An 18,973-nucleotide genomic window follows, 5' to 3' on the forward strand; every position below is an offset into this window, starting at 1 on the left:
ATAAGCTCTCTCCTCAGCCACGCAAGCCAACCTAAGGGTTGATTAACTGAGTGAGTCCATTTGAAGTCGAGCTTACAGTAACCTAATCGGACGTATCGGACGTCAAAGTATCTGGCTGCCTGTTGCTTACTATGGATTAAGCTTAACTCAAACCTACCCAAATCAAAAGAAGATACAAAAGAAAGTTGTCCAAAATATAAAGGAAAGAAGTATTTGACATAAGCAGCGACCGTAAGGATAGCGTTAAAAAGCTTTTTTACTGATTGTGCAGGCTGCCGCAAGAGATTTCGAGGTTGAATATTAGTCTTCCAAATATTTAAATGCAGCCAAACTAAAGCCCATTTAATGAAGCCACTACCCATTCCGAGAAACTAATTCCAAAACAGTTCCAAATACCATAACAATGTGGTATTTTAAAAGGCGTAGCAAGGCACTTGGTCTCACCTTGCTGGATTATTTGAGCCATTTGGTACGGATATCTTTCAGTGTGATTTGGAGAACATAATCTTGGAACCTATGTTTATAAGTAGGAAAGTAAGAATGATATAACAGAGATAATTTTTCGAACCGATATACATGGAAATTCTTTTTCCTCAAGCATATGGTACAATCATAAATGATAGGCGAAACTCGGTTTTGAAATATCTCCAACGAGCTTCTTTTATATTTTTTAAATTTTTAAAGGCTGGTGCCCCAATGCAACCCACCACATGCTTATGGCTTGCGTGGCAGTATTTATTTGTAAATTATCTTCGGATTGAATTGCTGGGTGAGTTTTATGATTTTAGCATCCGGGATCACACCGTGTTGGTAGGATTAAAAAAACACAATAGAGTGAATATTCATTGAGCTTATATAACGCTCTAAACATGAAATAGGTCGTTTTCAAGTTATTTCCTTTTTTCTCACGTATGGCGAGTTTAGTTAGCACTTGAAAGCATTTTAACGTGGGAGGAAAATGTTCTCCAATTCCGTTTGATGAAGCGGATGCAAGGTGTTTATAATATACAGATTTTATGGCGAGTTTAGCAGTAATTATAGTTTATTTAATTTAACTGCTAGGTATTCGTATAGCTCCGGTTTTAGGATTTGTTTAATTTTATTTGGTTTATAGGGGTGGTAAAGTTGCAGTGGAATTTTATTCCAGAGGAGTCGGTAGCACTTGATACAATATTCAAATTTAATTTGTTAATGTCGACCCAGGACTATGTTTAATGGCAAGATTGCACAGGAAAATTATAATACTATTCTTAATCAGGGTTAGCATTGTTATAATTTTTGTGGATCATACTTGACTGTGCTCACTCTCTAAATTTTTTTGAAAAGCTGATGTATTACTATAGATGAAGAAAAAGAAATGCCTTTTGGTGGGTGAGAAATATGAAAGTTTGCAGAGCCAATCAGTCATCTTTGTTTCTTTGGTGAAACTCGGTTACAAATAATGACTAGATGCTCGATAAAGCTAATTTATAAAAGCATTGTGAATAACTAATGGATGGCTTGAGAAGAGCCCTGAACTCAGCAAATCGAGATGGACATCAAGCCGTTATCATTTTTATGTCTAAGTCACTTCTCCCTTCAATTTGAGGTAATATTCAACTCGCATTCATAGCATTTTTTAAATCTCTTATTCCCCGAATTACTAGAAAAAGGACACGAGAGTACCATAGAAAATGTTTTCATGATACGGCATTTGGTGTAGTCAATCGACGCTAGAGGTCTTTCTCGCTTTCCCCTTACATCTCGACCCCCATCATTCTTCCAACAAATTATATTCTTCCATTCACACCGCACGGTTAACAATGGTTTTGTGCACCTAATGGTTTTCACTCAATACCGTGGGAAAAAAGATGACCATGGCCAGTAAAAGTGATGGTTATTATCTCTTGTTGCAAGAGTAAAGTGGACGTTATAACACCTGAAAAAAATAAAAGTGCGGAATTATTTAACGCTTTTTGAGCGTGAGGAAGTAAGCTAAGTCATAATAAAAACGACACGATCTGGTGCGGCAATCAGTCATCACTAGCAGTGGCGCAGTGAGGGGGGGTTTGGGGGTATAAACCCCCCCTCACCAGAGCTCATAATTTTTTTTAAGCTTAATCCATTTTACTTAATTGGATTAATATTACTTGCAGAATAGTGTAAATATTAATAAAATATCCCTCCGAAAGCCGTATAACTCACCATTTAGAACCATTTATCTTGAAAATTTTCGGAAGGAGTGCCCCTGTACCTCCCGGTTACCCTGGCGGGTATTCAACACCCCCAGACACCCCAGTAATAGTTGTGCTTAAAAACCCCCCTAGCCTTAATTCCTAGCTGCGCCCCTGATCTCAAGAACAGATTCTTGGCTGGTAAGTTTCTTGGAGACTATGAGCGCTGGAGCTACACTATCAGGAGAAGCTTTGAGGATTTCATATCAACTTGATTTAATATCTCCAAGTGCCTTGAATAAAGTTGGAGTGGTGTTTTGCAAGAGAAATAAATACGACAAACTGACTGGAGGCGTTTTGAACCGAGGATAAAAACGCATGGTGAAAGTAAAGACCAAAGAATCCTCTATTGTTTTACAATAAAAACATACATATAAGTTAATGCCTAGATTTCACATAGTCAGCCTTTAACTTTTTCTGTAATATTTAATTAATAACACTCTGAAGCAGTTTGAAATAGAATTATCAAAAAATGAATGGAAGATAACTTTAAAAAGTTTCATAAAAACCCTGAACCCAGAAAAATAACCCCCAAATTAAAAATTTAGTTTTCCATCGCCAAATGAAATGTAATATAACATGTGAGTCATTGTTTTGGTTCATAGGAACATAATTTGCATTCCAAGTAAATTTCACGTTCCGGAGCAGTGGAAAGTAACTTTAAAATATTGGCTGGATAACGGAGAAACAGCACAAACGGCCGCGGAGATAAGATTGAAGGCTAGGCAAAATTTTGAAAATGGCGTCAGGTAGGTGAAAAAGAGCGGAAATGGGAGAATGAGGCTGACACGAGATATGTTCGAGCGAACGATAAGAGGCACAGGTTCAACGATATTAAGCTTTGCGGAGAGGAAAATTAGGGGATTCTCAATTTGAGAGAGACGGGACAGAAAGAGCCTGTGACAGTGGAATACAATGTTGACGAATGTGAAAATTCCTTGCCTCGTACCCTCTCATCAACGACTCTTGGAGGAACGGCTGGAGGAAGGCATGTAAATTGTCATGGAAAGGTGAAGTGATGGGATGGAATGAAAGAGACGAGATATCAAGGAGAAGGGACTGAAGCAGGATTGGACATCTGCAAGTGGGTTGAGATAACACGGTAATCCGTCAAGTAGAGATCTAGGTGACACGTATTTAGATAAAAATGAGGGTTAAGCAAGTGTCTTTGATGAGGTGACGATATTCCTCAAAAGCTTTGCTGGTCAGAAGGGAGAATGTGCATAAAATTCACACGCCTCTGGCTCAATTTCATGAGAGATGGAAAGAGTTTCCCTCTACTTTTCAAACGATTCTTCGAATTAAATCCCTTGGTGAGCGAAATTCTGCCAAGCAAAATTATCAATAATCAAAATATGAGAAAAGGAATTTAAAAAATTTCAATTGGAAAATATAGGAATTACATAGCACTTCAATGGGTGTAACACTCCAAAATGCTACTATTCAAGTTTAGAGCGAGTTTTTGCTCACCAGAATAGAATATATAAAAAATCGCTTGAGAATAAAATTTCACACTAATGTTATCGCATTCTTATAAGGGAGTGGGAAAATATATGAAAGACGAAAAGCTCAGAGGGAAAGGAAAAAGGTTTTTGCGTGGGCACGGCCAAAAATAAGAGAGGGAAGAGATTTTGAGGACTTCGCAAAGGGATCGCGGGAAAGATGAGGTGGGAAGTACAGCCTTTCCCTTTCATGCGCTGTTATATAAAGCTTTTGGATAAGAAGGAATGTGAGTGACTGTGGATTGGCAGAATGTTGGGAACTTCTCTAGTACGCTAAGAGTCATGTGAATGGGAATACGAATGGCGGTGGAGAGGATATAAATAGAGCTTGTCTCGGGATGTCACACTGAAATGTATTTCTGAGCTTTCCAGTCTGTGGGATTTTGGGATTCGGATTTTAGCTTTCACCGCATAAAAGAAAAAATTTGACGAACATCCACGACAAATACGAAAGGATGCTGTAAAATAACACTATTCACTGATGGATTAGAAAAAAATACATACGAAAGCTTTTGAGTTTGACGAGGGGGATTGTGTAAGGGAGCGAGTAAGGAAATTCATGAGACTCCTATGACGGCAACATTAACATTCAAATTTTAATAATTTATATAGAAACCCATTGACAAGCTCCGTTTTATAATGCTAATGGTAATTGAAGCGTTGACATGGTAAAAGTGAATTTTACAGGAGATTGAAGAAAGAGGTTTGCCATCAGTGTGAAGCTTATATTAGTGTACAAACTTCGTCAATCATAGCAACTGATATATTGTACAATATGGATTTCTACATTACCCATGCAATTGGCATGAGAATGTACCACCTTCTCCATGAATATACGAAATTTCAATTTTTTCTGACCTTTCCTTGTCAACGCTTCGATGCACAAAAACAGGTATGCCTGTTATGGATATCTAGTACTACTTCTCCCTATTGACTACCTTTAGCATTCACCAGTTGAAGAACCCTTTTATACATCCCTTGAAAGACTTGTAAACATGCAATTCAACTTTAGCAAATGAAAAATGAAGGATTCACCTTGAGTTTCCTGTAAATATCTATTCAGGAGTTATGTATCATTTAGTAATCTTGAACTCGTTTAGGTAGGTATTTTGTGGCTGTAAGAAAACTCATCATTAATCATGTGCGTTCGTAAGATCTCGATTCAGTCCTCATATTTCATTTAAAGATTTTTCTGTCTTCTCTGATCTCTGTTCAGTCCTCATATTTCATTTAAAGTTTATTAAAATTTTCTTTGAATTTTAGAGTGAATCAGAACAGGTAGCTAAGGAATGAATCGACCCAAACTGAAAAATTATCCTGAAGAGAACGCTGAAGTTTTTTTTGAGCCATACAGGAGTGGATCAAGAGCGTGGTACACTATTTACACTAGAAAAATTACTATTTTGTTCAGACTACTAATACTGCTGGGAAGTTACCCCTAGGGCCCTCACCTTTGTTCCCCCTTGTAACCCACCCTTTTCCTTGTCTCGGATCCTCTACTGGCCATAGGGAAAGACAATATCACAACAACTTTTCTTCTCTCATATAATTAAAAAAATATTCCTTTAAATAATTTACATAAAACATAGCGCTATGTTTGATCTTGGTTTATTTCGCAAGAAAAAACCTGAGCCCAAGCTTTTTGAATCAGTTCCGAGTAGACGATTCCGTGACTGGACTTGTTCAGATTAATATACTCTATGCTTTCAAATCAAAGGTTTTATTTTTAGTTATTTGATGCTGTCCTTTGATACCACTTTAATACGTATACGTAAGCCAAACGGAAAAAATTGCTGGGGAAAGGTGCTAGGATGGTTTCTAACGGACTAATTTATTGGTAGAGAAAATTGTCTAAATGCAGCGTCCTAGCTATCCTTAGTTTTAGCGATGCATATCATATAATCTTTTCAACCTTCATCTCACTGCTCTTTTTGGTAATTTAACTGGTCTATCTTACGTTGCTCACACAAAACGCGCGCTCATAGCACATGTTCGTATCTCCACTTTGCCGTCATGTTCTTCTGAGGAAAAGGTTATAAATGATGTGGGGATGGAGACTATTCTCTTCTAAAACATATAAATTGTTTTTATATATGCCATTATAAGATATATCACGTTGAAAATTATTTGCTGAACCGAAAATATTAACATTTTTGAAAATAGGGCGCTCAAATTTTGCCCATTAAGAGGCATTAGTTCCAGCCATAGCACAGTAAAAATGTAATTATTTTAACTTAGTTCTCCTGGGATTCAAAATAAAAAGTTCATAATTGAATCTAAAATGGTACGTTAATGTAGATACCTTTTAGGAAACCTAGCTGAACAATAATTAGACCAGGCAATCATTGATTTTTATCCTGATAAAGTGATGGTAACGTTATAAATGGTACCGCATACTTATGTCCTTATATCATACATACTTGACAGGGACTATACCTACCAAGTAAAAGTAACAATTATATTCGAGTGATTTTAGGATTTTTCTTCCCCTGATTTTCAAATTAGGAAAGAAGTTATGAAATAGAGTGGGAGATGAAAATAGCAGCCTAGAAAGCACGGTGCTTGGCAGCTGATCGCAGGATTCAAACAGTCATTTGAGGGTCAATGCGAGGTAAACAGCGAGCTATCGCATGTGACCAGAAGTATCAAAGTAGGTTTCCACCATAGCTATCTGCTTTTTTACAGATTACTTTGAGAGTTTAAAAAGGAGATTTAAGGTAGATGAATTCCTATCCACACTTGATAAATATCACCCTATCAAGTATTGATATACATATCAAGTATGGTTTTTGAGCCTTGCGGGTAATATAAGTATTTCATTTCTGCTGGAGAGAAAATAATGAATTGATATACTGCAATGAAATAAATTTTAATATTAACGACCATTTCTTTCATTACGTAGTACTGTCAACATGGACAGAAATACAATAACCACCTCACTTCTATTATGTCCAACATTCATTTCTTCCGTCGTAGATGTCACTCGTACTCAATCTCGGCCGTCTAATTAGCATAAGTGCTTCATGTGTTAAGTAATCATCCCTACAATTTTAAGAAAGAATTGAGCGTGAATGGTATTTTAACAAATTCACTGATTATCATAACGGTTGTATTATCAGTATTAGTTGATAACAGCAGCTGAAGTTCAAAATATGAATAACCTTAATCCGCTTACCGATCGCTAACTCGTAGCCTAACGTTTAAAATTAGTGAGGATTATTATCAATGATTAAAAATTTAATATCACGTTATGAGCACAACCTAAGTATAGAAATACTTATTGATCGCGTAATTAGCCATAAATCATTTTTTTAAACATGAAATTACTTGGTCATCAAATTTTTAGAGCATTTGCCATAGAATTTATGGCAAGATTTGTTTAGAATATCATACCTCAATTTGAATGCTAACAATTTTACATGGCCAAGTATAGATGGAGATAAAGTGGCAAAATAAACAATTTTTGGAAGGGAAAATAAAATAATATGTGCAGGCATTGCCTTTCAAATAAAAGAATGAATCAAAATCATTGTTATCAGTGTGTGGATTCAGTTTAGTTTTTCTGTGGGACAGAAAGTAAAAATGTTATTTTTATCTTGTTTGCAGTCTATTAATTACCCAATCCTTTGTGCAAACAGTTATTTTTTTCTGTTAAAATTTGCTTCAAATTGATTTGCATTCAAACGTTAATTACACTGTCTGTCTGCAAAAGGTAGGGAATTGTTGCAGCAGAACAAACAAACGGATGAAAAAATTATGAAATTTTAATGAATCACGAGGTGAAAATGGATTTAAAAGGCATGAATAAATGAAGGAAAAATGCAAATTGAGAGAAAATATTTTCGAGGAGAAAGTGGAAAATCCTGCTATTGATCGCGCCACGAGTCGTGTTGTAATTTTGTTTCCTCAGGTGCTGTATTATCAACAGTCGCATATCTGCCTGAATCGGGAGTTTGGGGATAAATTACAAGATATGCCATATTACGATTGGTATTGAATTGAAAACGGCATTATGTTCACATTGCTGTTACTTAGCAAGCGTGCTTTTATCTGGTGACGCTGTTGCATGTAGGCATTCAGATCAAACAATTCGCGTTGCTAGGTGGATTCACATAAAAAATGATAAAAAAGGGACGTTATATCCACGTCATGAAATATGAGTGAGCTGGCTACATCAGCAATGAGAATTTTCACATTCAATACGTGTGCCCAGTAGATAACTTGGCTGGTAAACAAAGAGTAATAAGGAGTTTATATCAGTCAAGTATAATATGTTTCATACGAATTGGACATCGACTTAAAATAATAAAAACCTGTGATAATTTACGTTTAAAATTAACTGCACGGCATTAAAACTTTAGTCTTATATGCCTTAAAGGTAATGCAAAAGAAAATAGTGCATTTTATCATTGTAAATTAAACACTGCAGCGTTATGACACCAATATATTTATATTCATTATGATATGGATGTTAAACAAACTTGTATTGCATATTTTCAATTAAACAATGGGCAATTTGTCTCTTATAAGGGAAGTGATTTATCCCACGATATTTATGCTGTTCATGCGAACAGCAGTCATAGTGCTTCTTGTCACATAGCGCTGAAAGCTTGTCTCGTACTTCAGTGATAGCGTTAATATTGGGAACACATTATACGACATTAATGAGTGAGGTTTGCAGCGAGGGCATGGGGGTATGATAGATGATAATATATGAAAAAAGGAATAACAGTGACAAGTAGGATTAAGGGTAGAATTTGATGTAACTACCCCGTGTACGGTGAATATCTGTATATTGCAAACACACATTTCTTCATATAAACTTTGGGATCGGGTTGACGGCTAAGAGTAATTCCGCATCATTCTCCGTGGGCCCGGATTTAAAATTGCGACGATGGTGAATAGTTATCAAATATCGCCTAATCACTGCGTGAGTTTTGTAGGGAGAGTAAAAAGAGTTCAACATAAAATACCTAAGCTGTCGGTCGTTTCTCCCCCAGTAATTGCATATTGCGAATAAAATCACGCATCAACTTTTAAAAAAAATCCCAGCGTATTTTTGTGTTAAGATACCCTGCAAGTTCTAACACTGTGGAAATATATGTGGCCGCGGGTTCATTCGATTATTGGTTTGAAGTAATTCGGCCTGCATTTTTCCTCCAACATGGACATGACGCGTCGCGGCTCCGTATTAGCTCCACGCAAGCTTTTGCCTCACGACAGGTTACCATTCAAACCTCATTCTTTAGCTCCACTTGCCCCCACAACTGAAACTCCCCATTTTCGAATCTCAGCACACCGTCTCTGAATTTTTGATTGGCGTCAGATGTTACGTTTTAGGTCTAAACGAATAGAGCGGAGAGGGGTGGTAGAGGGGAAAGAGGTAAATGAGAATTTGTTAAGCTGTTAAGGTATGGAAAGAAGGCAGTCACGTTCGATAGCGAGGAAACCACCCAAACAGATGGCAATAACTTCATGATCTAGTGATAGCCAGCAACAGTGGATTGCGAGAATAATTCTGCAAACTTGCGAACTGTATGCTAATCAGTGAAGGGAGAAGTTTTCCTATGAGATTTCCCATCTTGTAACGACGTTCTCCCGCGATCGCTACGCTTCACAGTTCTGTGCTATACAAGCAACTATCTTGGGAAATCTGAATAAACTTGGTAGTAGGTTCATTATTCTGAGTTATGAAATGATAATTCACAATTCATCCCACCAGAAAAAAAGTTTTTATGATAACCGTGTCGATTTTTAGCAAGAATACAAAAGAGCAATTAATCTCCCACGCATTCGGGCATATGTAGGCAAAATTTACGCCATAAGGAGAAGACAAAATTGGGTGAATGTTAAACTTGATATAATGAATATTAAGAAAGACAGAAATTCAAAAATATAATTTCCAGAATGAAGCTCAGTTTGACGATTTAAAAGGTGCAAACAAATATTTGTACTTAAATGTAGTTTATATGAACTAATTTTGTAGAATATCTAGGAATTGATAGCATTCTTCATATATTTCATATTAGTTTTGTATGTCCAGAAGAAAAGATCATTACGTGGAGAATTCCGGACGTTATTTTGTGGATGTCCACGCGCTATCAAAGTAGACTTCCCACAGTTCTTCAATAGTGTTATCACCTATTCGGTTTCAGCATTTCAGTCCCTTGAAAATCGGAGCAACCGGCTGGGTTACAAAATCATTGTGGAGCACCAGCAATTTTGTTTTTCATGAGCAGGCTAATGCCGATGCCGGGTTCCTCACCACTTTTCTTTCCCTTCCCTTTTCTATCACGCAAATAACTCGCTGTAGGTCCCTTCCTCAAAATGCTCTCCTTACAACAATGACAAAGGCTAGGACCTAATGGTAGTTAAATACTCGTAAATTTTATGGTTACGTAAGTTTAGTGATTATACAGTGCTTAAATGAAGGGAGTAGAAATCATAAAATTTATCTCTTCGAAATCATGCTTTTTCGGAGCGGGTATGCCATAAGCTTGCGACTCTCAAACAAACTAGAATCCCGTATCTGTCACATGGTTGCAAAAGTAGTCGTTAAGTGATAACTCTTTCGCTCCATACATTGGCTTTTACTTCCCCTGATTTTGAGTTTATTACAGCGCACAGCGACCTTCTAAAACATCACGTTCTCATCAATGAACTCAAGTAACTTCAACTTATCCCCTGAAACCTCAGCCTCCTCATAACGCACCCGAAGGATCTCTCGCACTCCATGAAGTCCGAAGAAGAGACGCCTCCTCCTATTTTGGAAATAGGTACAAAAATTAATAGAACTTAATTTAAATTATTTACAGTATTTTTGCTCAAAATGAAAAGAATTGGAATATATGCTCATCACCACGCTCTTAGGAAAAGTGAATAGATTTAATAAAAAGTATGGGTGCTCTATCATGAGCCAAATTTTTGGTCCCCAACCGAAATCCATCGCCGAGAAATACTCCTGGAGAACAATCTAAAGCTATATTTCGGATTAAATTAAGTTGGAAAATAAGTAAGGTGCGAAATAAAGACTGGAAATCTCCGCAGAGACCACATAATTTTTACTGCTCAATGCAACTTACATGGGAATAATAAATGTTCCATGTCAAGAACCTACAGGAATTGCCCTCGCCTTTTTGGTGATTGCATTTAATTACCATTGCAAAGCTCATTTTTACATACTCAGTATTATAGGGAATAGAAAAATATTTAAATAGAATAAATAAAGAATTTTTCCAAAAATAACAAATGTCACTACATAAACCTCCGTGTAATTATGTTACCTGCTTTGCATTTTTATCGCTTAAAAGGCACATTTCCGTTGCTTATCTTTACTACAATGATTCATCTTCTTTGCGAAAATATAAATATCAAGAAATTGAGCCTTTCTATTCACTGGTCTCGCATGCAAAATATTTAACGAAAAAAAAATTCTAAAATAAAAAAAAAATTACGCGGAGTCATTCAATAACTTATTTTTTATGTACAGAGTGACGCGTGTTTCCCCTCCTCTATAGCCGAAGCAACTTTAGGTGGTCTCTTTACGCTCTCTTTTCTAAAATTTTGAAATTAATAGCTGTAAGTACACGGAACTATTACTCTAACTACTAAGTACTTAACTATTTTTGTGAAATAAGAGAAAGATGGTGATTCAGATCACGGTGGCAAGAACCGAGAGGAAGAGCTGGATATACGTTTAGGTTTTCTAGTTTAGTTTTCACTGGCTCGTTTACATAGTCACGTCCGTTACTCAGAGATCAGGTTTAATAGGTCACGTATCGCTCATTCATTCAGCCTTTCCCACACTTGCTTTGCTTGTAGTGAAAAGATAATAATAGAAATTAGTTTGAGAGCAGAATAATTTTATAATTTCTTTGATATTTGCTTCTTAAAATTAATTCTCTTGGATTGAAGTTTTCTTTAATTTAAAATCAGGTTGGTGTTTAAGCAGCAAAGCTTATTGCCAATGATGAGAATCATTTGCTACGTAAGACTTTTACGCGACAACTAGCTAAGAAAATTACTTTTTTTAACTTAGAATCACATTATTTTCTCTCCCATTGATTATTACTAACTTTTTCCTGAGAAAAATATAAGAAGGAGATTAACGGTAAATTAGAAATTTTTAAAGTTCTCTGTCTAAAATTTAAAAGACATAACTATTTTTGTGCGAATAATTTTTATAACTCATGGCTATCAAACGGTTTGAGGTGAAACAAAGAAAAATAATAATTTAAGATTTAAATTATAGTACACCAATTTTTACATGAAATACGAAGTGCTATTTGTCCGTAAAATTAAGAGAAATTTTATATTGTTAAAAAATATTTAACCAAGGTAAGATGATTTTTATTTCACTTAATTGCCTTATGCTGTACAAAATCATTAGTGAAATGTATTCGACAGGTGAAACACCTAAGGACATCGAGACGAACATTATAATCCCTATTCCTAAGAAGAAAAGAGCGTAGAAGTCCGAAGATTTTAGGGCCATAAGCCTAACTACACATGCGTCGAAGATACGGACAAGGACCATCGATAGAAGAACAGAACGAAGAGCACAAGAGTGACCAATTTGGATTAAGAAAAAACAAAGGCACAAGGGAAGCAATATTGGCCCTTAGACTGCTCATAGAGAAGAGAATGGAAATGAACAACAAACGTTCGTTGCGTTCGTGGACTTAAAACATGTGACAACATGTGACAACGTGGATTGGAGCACAATGCTTGCAATCCTAAAGGAAATTGAGATTCTTTACAATGACAAAATAATCATACACAATTTATACACAAAGCAAGTGGCGGTGATAAAGTCAGAGCCCAGCTGTGAAGAAGCAAGAATTAGGAAAGGAGTGAGACAAGGCTGTGCATTGTCACCCGTAATTTTCAACGTTTACATTGAGAAATTCTTTACTGAAATAAAAATATCATTTGGAGTGTATATCCATGAAGAAAAAATTAGCATCCTAAGATTTTCCGATGACATAGCCGTTATAGAAGAAACAGAGAAGGATTTGAAAAATATTCTCGTTAATATGGGTAGGGTAATTTGTAAATATCAACTGAAAATACACACGAAGAAAACCAAGATATTAGTATGCAGCAGAAGAGATGAAGTCAAGGCTTACATTAAAATAGGGAAGCTTAAACCAATGGAGGTAAATGAATTCGGTTATTTGGGAAGCAAGATAACTAGTGACGGGAGAAGCAAGAAAGAAATTATCTGCAGAATAGCCCAGACGAAGAGAGCATTCCACCAAAAGAGAGGCCTGCTTACTGCGGGAAACTTAAATATGGAAGTAAAGAAACAATTTATAAAAACCTACATCTAGAGTATGCTCCTATACGGAAGTGAGGCATGGACAATGACCGCAGCGGAGAAAGTAAGGATAGAGGCCTTTGAAATGTGGTGCTACAGAAGAATGATTAAAATCAAATGGATCAACCGAGTTAGTAACGAGGAAGTCCTAAGAAGAATAAGATAGAAGAAAAGCCTCATGAAAGCCTTAACAAGTAGACGGAATAACTTTATAGGCGATATCTTGAGACATGAAGGCCTAATGAAGACAATCGTCGAGGGACAAATGGAAGGCAAGAACGGAAAAGGAAGACCTCGCACAAAATATATGGAACAAGTAAAGAAGGATGTGAAAGAGGAGAAATACTTAGGTGTGAAAAGATAAGCTGTTAGGAGAACCGAGTGGAGAGCTGCGTTAAAATATATCCTAGGATTGTTGACCAGTGATGATGATGATGATGTTCAACAAGATCAAATAAAGCAATATTTCAAAAATATTGCTTAAAAATGCTTATTTATTACTGAGATAGCACGATTAATTTTTAAGAAATTTATAATATATTATTTAATATTCATTAAATAAGTCCCCGCATTGTCTGGACATGCGTTGATTTGGCATTCGGTAAAAAAATTAAATTTAGGAAGAAGTTACAAAGTAAAATCATATCTCACAATATTAACCAAGTTAACATGACTACATCTATTAAAACCCATTGCTCGTGGCATGGGATTTAATAGATATGGTGGACTAAATGAGTGAAATATCATTATAATGGGGGAACGTTTTTAAGGCTATAAATTGAATAAAATGTATGAAATGAGATAAAGAGAGAAAAGAAAGAGGAAGAGACTAACATACAGGACCTTCGTAGCAACAAACACTTTCGCACCACTCAGAGGTTCACAGGCCAGTGCACTTTGTCCTCCGGAGATAGCGAAACAGCTAGCGGTTCAACAAAATTTGCAGGGTAGGTAGCTGAAAGATGGAAGCAAGGCACGAATGGGGAGGAAAGCAGATGCGGGTTAATTCAGCGGAAGGGATTTGGTGGGGGGACGTCTAAGCGGAGGAAGAGCTCACTAGAGCAGAACGTCATGGAACGGATTAAGGTATGCAGAGTACTAAGTGGGGGAAAAGGCAAAGACTATTGATATGCATGCATATATTTAATGAATGGCTGTGGACTCCATTGTGATGGATATTCAAAGAAATCAAAGGTAAAGCGAAACTTTTGGTGCTGTTGAGAAAAACTGCTTGATAATAGGTGTGTAAATTCATCGATGGAATGGTTGTCAGAAGACATTCGAGAAGTCTTTCTGGCTAAAAGTTTATAAACGAAATGTATCTAACATATAAACGTACCTGTATGAGCAAGTAATGTATTTAACGAAATGGAAAAAAATAGTGTAAGCTAAAATGGACATTTTAAATACTCAGTGACCAAAGTTTTCACAGGAAAGCGACTAACTTCAACTTCAAGCGACTAACTTCCTGGTTCCTATAAACGATGTGAAGGAAATAGAGGTTGTTTTTTCTTACCTTAATTATCCTTCATCCTCTACTCCCATTCCTTTCTTCTGTGTAATACTTTGTTAGCTAGCTAAAACTTGCCAAAATTCCTACTACAAAACTTTCCTTAGTTAATGTCTTAAGCTAACATAACTGAATATGTTACAACAGGTAAAGGTCATCAATGGATGCTATGGCCAATTACCTTTAGAAATTTTCACTTGGTTTACTAGAGAAACTACAAGGGTTTGCCGGGATAAGGAGTTTTTGCGGACGAAAAATTGGAAATAAACGGACTCATTTTCCTGCAATTCCAACACATTTTTGTTGTTGACACAACACATCTGAAGTTGTTCAGGAGGATCCACAGTTCAAAGAAAATTGGAGTTCTGCATAAGCATAAATATGAATAACTTATGACATCGACAACATAATAATCTGATATGACTCCGAAATGGCTCGTCATACCGTTAATTCATAATTTTTGCCGATGTCTGTGAAATTTATGATTATTTCTTAACGCGTTGTGAGATTTTTTAACTTGCGTTATTCTGTTTGCTAGTTTATAAAGTGTTTGATTTCAGGAATATTCTCGTCTGTGAAGAGGCTAATACTCAAGACTAGGGTTGCTTGAGGGAGTGAAAGTATTCTAATACAAGAAGGCTTTTAATGCATTATATTTTAGTTAATTTAAAATTCTGACATAAATATCCAAATGAGATATCCGGTGAAAGAATACATTTCACATTTTGAATACAACAATCTGACGTATCATCTCCTATTTCATTTTCATTTCACATACACTCTCTCGTCTGCCATTTCTATTTCTCTATGCGTGTCTCTGCCGCTTGTTGTAAATGTTAAAAACGGAATATTAATAATTATAATGTACAGAATATAATTATATAATAATTATTATAAATGGCCGATCAAGGCAAGAAGATTATGGGATATTGAATGGGTATTTTAGATTTATCAGTAAGTTCTCAGTAAAGTCATCGAAAAACGGGACAACATTCATTAAATGTTTTTACCCTCCTTGTATCTGCTTCACTTCTACGTATCGAAAAAGTAAAAACCTTCCCCCACTCTTATTTATGCTAAGTGAACGCCTGTTTCTATTTATTTTTTTAAAAAATCCGTAGGATTTATTTTCATTTGTAAATGCATATCATTATCGACGCATTTCCATCGAGATACAATCACATGCTCTAAAAATTGGGTTTTCAAAATTATTCATTTCCCTGCCGTAATCAGTCAACTGATTTTGCAGCTTATTCATTGATTATTTGTCCGCAGCCACAATTTTACGATTTTAATTACGAAAATTTTACGAGTTAATTAAAAGTGAACACGTTTTGGACATGCATAGAGGGTGAATAGAACTGCCATATTATGCTCGATGCAGTCACAAATAAAACTGCATTGGTCCGTCAATTCACCTTTCAAATTAAAAAGTTGTATTCAAGTTGAACTTTCGAAATAATAATCAAAGAACATGGTTTAATTACATTTGATGTCCAAAGAACGGTTAGCTTTAACATACACCAAAGATACAAACTGGCTATTCTCCCGATTGGGAATTTGATCATCTGAGACGGAATTGATTCCGCTTATATACCAGGGAAACTTAGAGTATCGTACACTTTAGGGCAGCATTAGCGGATTCCATACCTAGAAAATGAGACAGCACATGAATGCCCAAAATGTGCTTGTGAGAATGTCAAAAGTGAATAAAAGGCTGCGTCTATAAGTTGATGATTGCGGCAATTTAAGCAATTTGAAAGTTTTGGGTTGATGCATGACATTCATCGGCATGTTGTGGACCCTTAGTCCTTTCATAATCTCCAAGATAAATACTAAGAAATACAGAATTTCCAAAAAGAAGAATTTCCATTTTCAAAGGAAACGTTTGCTTTTAAGCGACGCAAGATCTGCGCACGCTCCCACCGCACAATAAAAACATATCTAGCCTAAAACCAAATGTTATAATTTTCATTAAAAATTTCAGGAAATTTTCCATAGACTGACATCAGATATTCGAAATTCATTCTGTCATGATAACGGAAAAAAACTAAAGGAAGTCATTCGTTTATCTTCTTAAGTGCCAAGAATGTTGAAACTATATACTGTACGAGTATTCAGCCATAGATATTAAACGACATGCCATTTTTTACAAATGGTAGAAATTTCAAACCCTTTAGGGATATTATTTCCTTTGTGATAATTTTATTAAACTTTTGGGGTTCATGTAACTAATGTTTTTGTTTCAATTTTCAGCTCGTTATCATCCACTGTTGTTGAGTATTCAGAATTTCCTTAAAAATGCATGATTGTATGCTTTATATATACTTTGAGCCATAATTAGTAGAAATTCACTTAGGAAATTTTTATCCGGCATTTTTTTATTTCAGGCTGCAATGCTGAGCCATGGTTGACGCCTATCCACAACTAGCAGTTATGTTGCAAACAAAGTCCCGAGTAGTGAAGATCATGAACGCGGTTTTAGGGAACATGAGAGATAATATGGAGGGGTAGGAGAGCAAAGTTAATCCCTCTATCTAAGCTACTTACATTCTTCCGCCACTTCCTCCACTCACACACACGAGAAAACAGTACGAGAAATATGGCTAAGGACTAATTTATTTGAAGTTGTCGCTCCTTCCTGAGGACATATACCGGATGGCACGGAAATATAAAATGGTCGTGGGACTCGTAAGAAACTTTCTGAGGGATTTTGACAGGACTTGTAGCAACACCACTCACTCGGTTATCAGCAAAGTTTTGTGAAGCTATTGAAGTACCATTCCCATAGAAATTATTTTGATTTTTCAAATATCAGTTGTTCAAAGTCTATCCCTGATGTTTGCTTTGCTTAATAATTTGAATACTACGGAGTATATTTATGCTAAAATAATTTTTTTAAATAAGTTGGTATAGGTACTAAATAAAATAGCAGCCACCGCTGTTACCATGAGTCTATAATAACCACCTCTTTTTTCCATATTTCCGAATAACAATTTGCGATAGTTTTAAAAAAATAAGCATTTAAACTTTTCCTTTGAAATAATGGTGTGATTTCTCTCGAGCTATTTCTATTAAAGTGCGTGATACATTAGAATGCTTTGATTCTTACTCCACCACTGTGCGAATTTTTCACCATTCAAAGTACCTCCATTAAAGAAACTCTTATGTTTTCGCATTTTAACTTTATATTCATTACATAATATTGATTAAGCAATGGAAGGGAACTTTGAGAAAGCTAAAACCCTACAAAATATTTGTTGTAATGAAAATCAAAAGCTCATATAAATTTAATTGCCCCTGTATCTGATTGAATCGATGAATTATACTGCTATATTCAGCATGAAGAATATTATTCTCTAAGCACAAGAATTTTAACTAGCCGCAGGTGTGAGACACATCAATTTAGAGTTGTCATCATAACGGAGTTGGGATGAAGTAAGATAGCGAGGGAAATTCACGCACAGGAATATCAAAGAGGATAACAAAGTTGTTGTGGATCACCAGTGGCACATTATTTCAACTACATCCTCAGGTGCAATAAGAGAGAAGTAGTAGGTACTACACAATGTGTAAAATATCAGAACAAACCTAATATCCAGAAGGCCAGTTTGGCTTCACAATTGCAGGTGATTTTGGTAAAAAAACCAATCAATGTTGAACCTTTAAGTAGAGATGATAATAAGCGATAAAAAACGCGCTCATAAAGAATTATAGCAGAAGTTGGTCCAGGATTCTTGATGGGGAGATAAACAATGTGAGTTATAAGGCATACTTCCCATCGGGTGTGGGTTTGGGTAATTGGGCTCAACGTTTCAACGGCTGAGTCTGCCATCGTCTTCAGGCTCCAAATCCTTTACGGTGTTTAAAAGTACTGTAAAATATTTTTTCCAGATTCTTCCCTTGAAGACGATGTTAGACTCGGCCGTTGGGAACTCAGACGCATCCGGTGGGAAACCTGAGAAACATTCCTTCAAACGATACGCCAGGAAAAACTAAAAGTCTCTAACGTGAGTTATGATAGAGACAGAAGTGGGAAGCACAAGTATCGCGTGGTAGACATGAGCGTTTATGAGAGGTTTCCCTCGTACTTCCACCTCCATATTGTGCCTGACATTGATTGGGAATTAACGGGCCCTTAAAGTGGTCGAGTGCTCTAGTAAGACTGGTTGCGATAATAAACGGATAAGAGAATGCGACTGTGAATGGCAGAAACAGTTTTACTACTAACTTGAAGACCATCTAAAACTGAAGAGAAGACCACTCGATAGGCATTGGGGTTAAGGAATAAAACTAGAAAGAAAAACTCGATCTACCTCCCTCGAAAAATACGAATGCTTTGAATCATATGTTCTATTTTGGAAATAATGTTTCCTAACCATTTATTAGTGCACACAAAAGGAAACATCAAGCTCAAGAAATGAAAATA

This window comes from Ischnura elegans, chromosome 2, assembly GCF_921293095.1.
Source record: "Ischnura elegans chromosome 2, ioIscEleg1.1, whole genome shotgun sequence".
NCBI classification, from domain to species: Eukaryota; Metazoa; Arthropoda; class Insecta; order Odonata; family Coenagrionidae; genus Ischnura; species Ischnura elegans.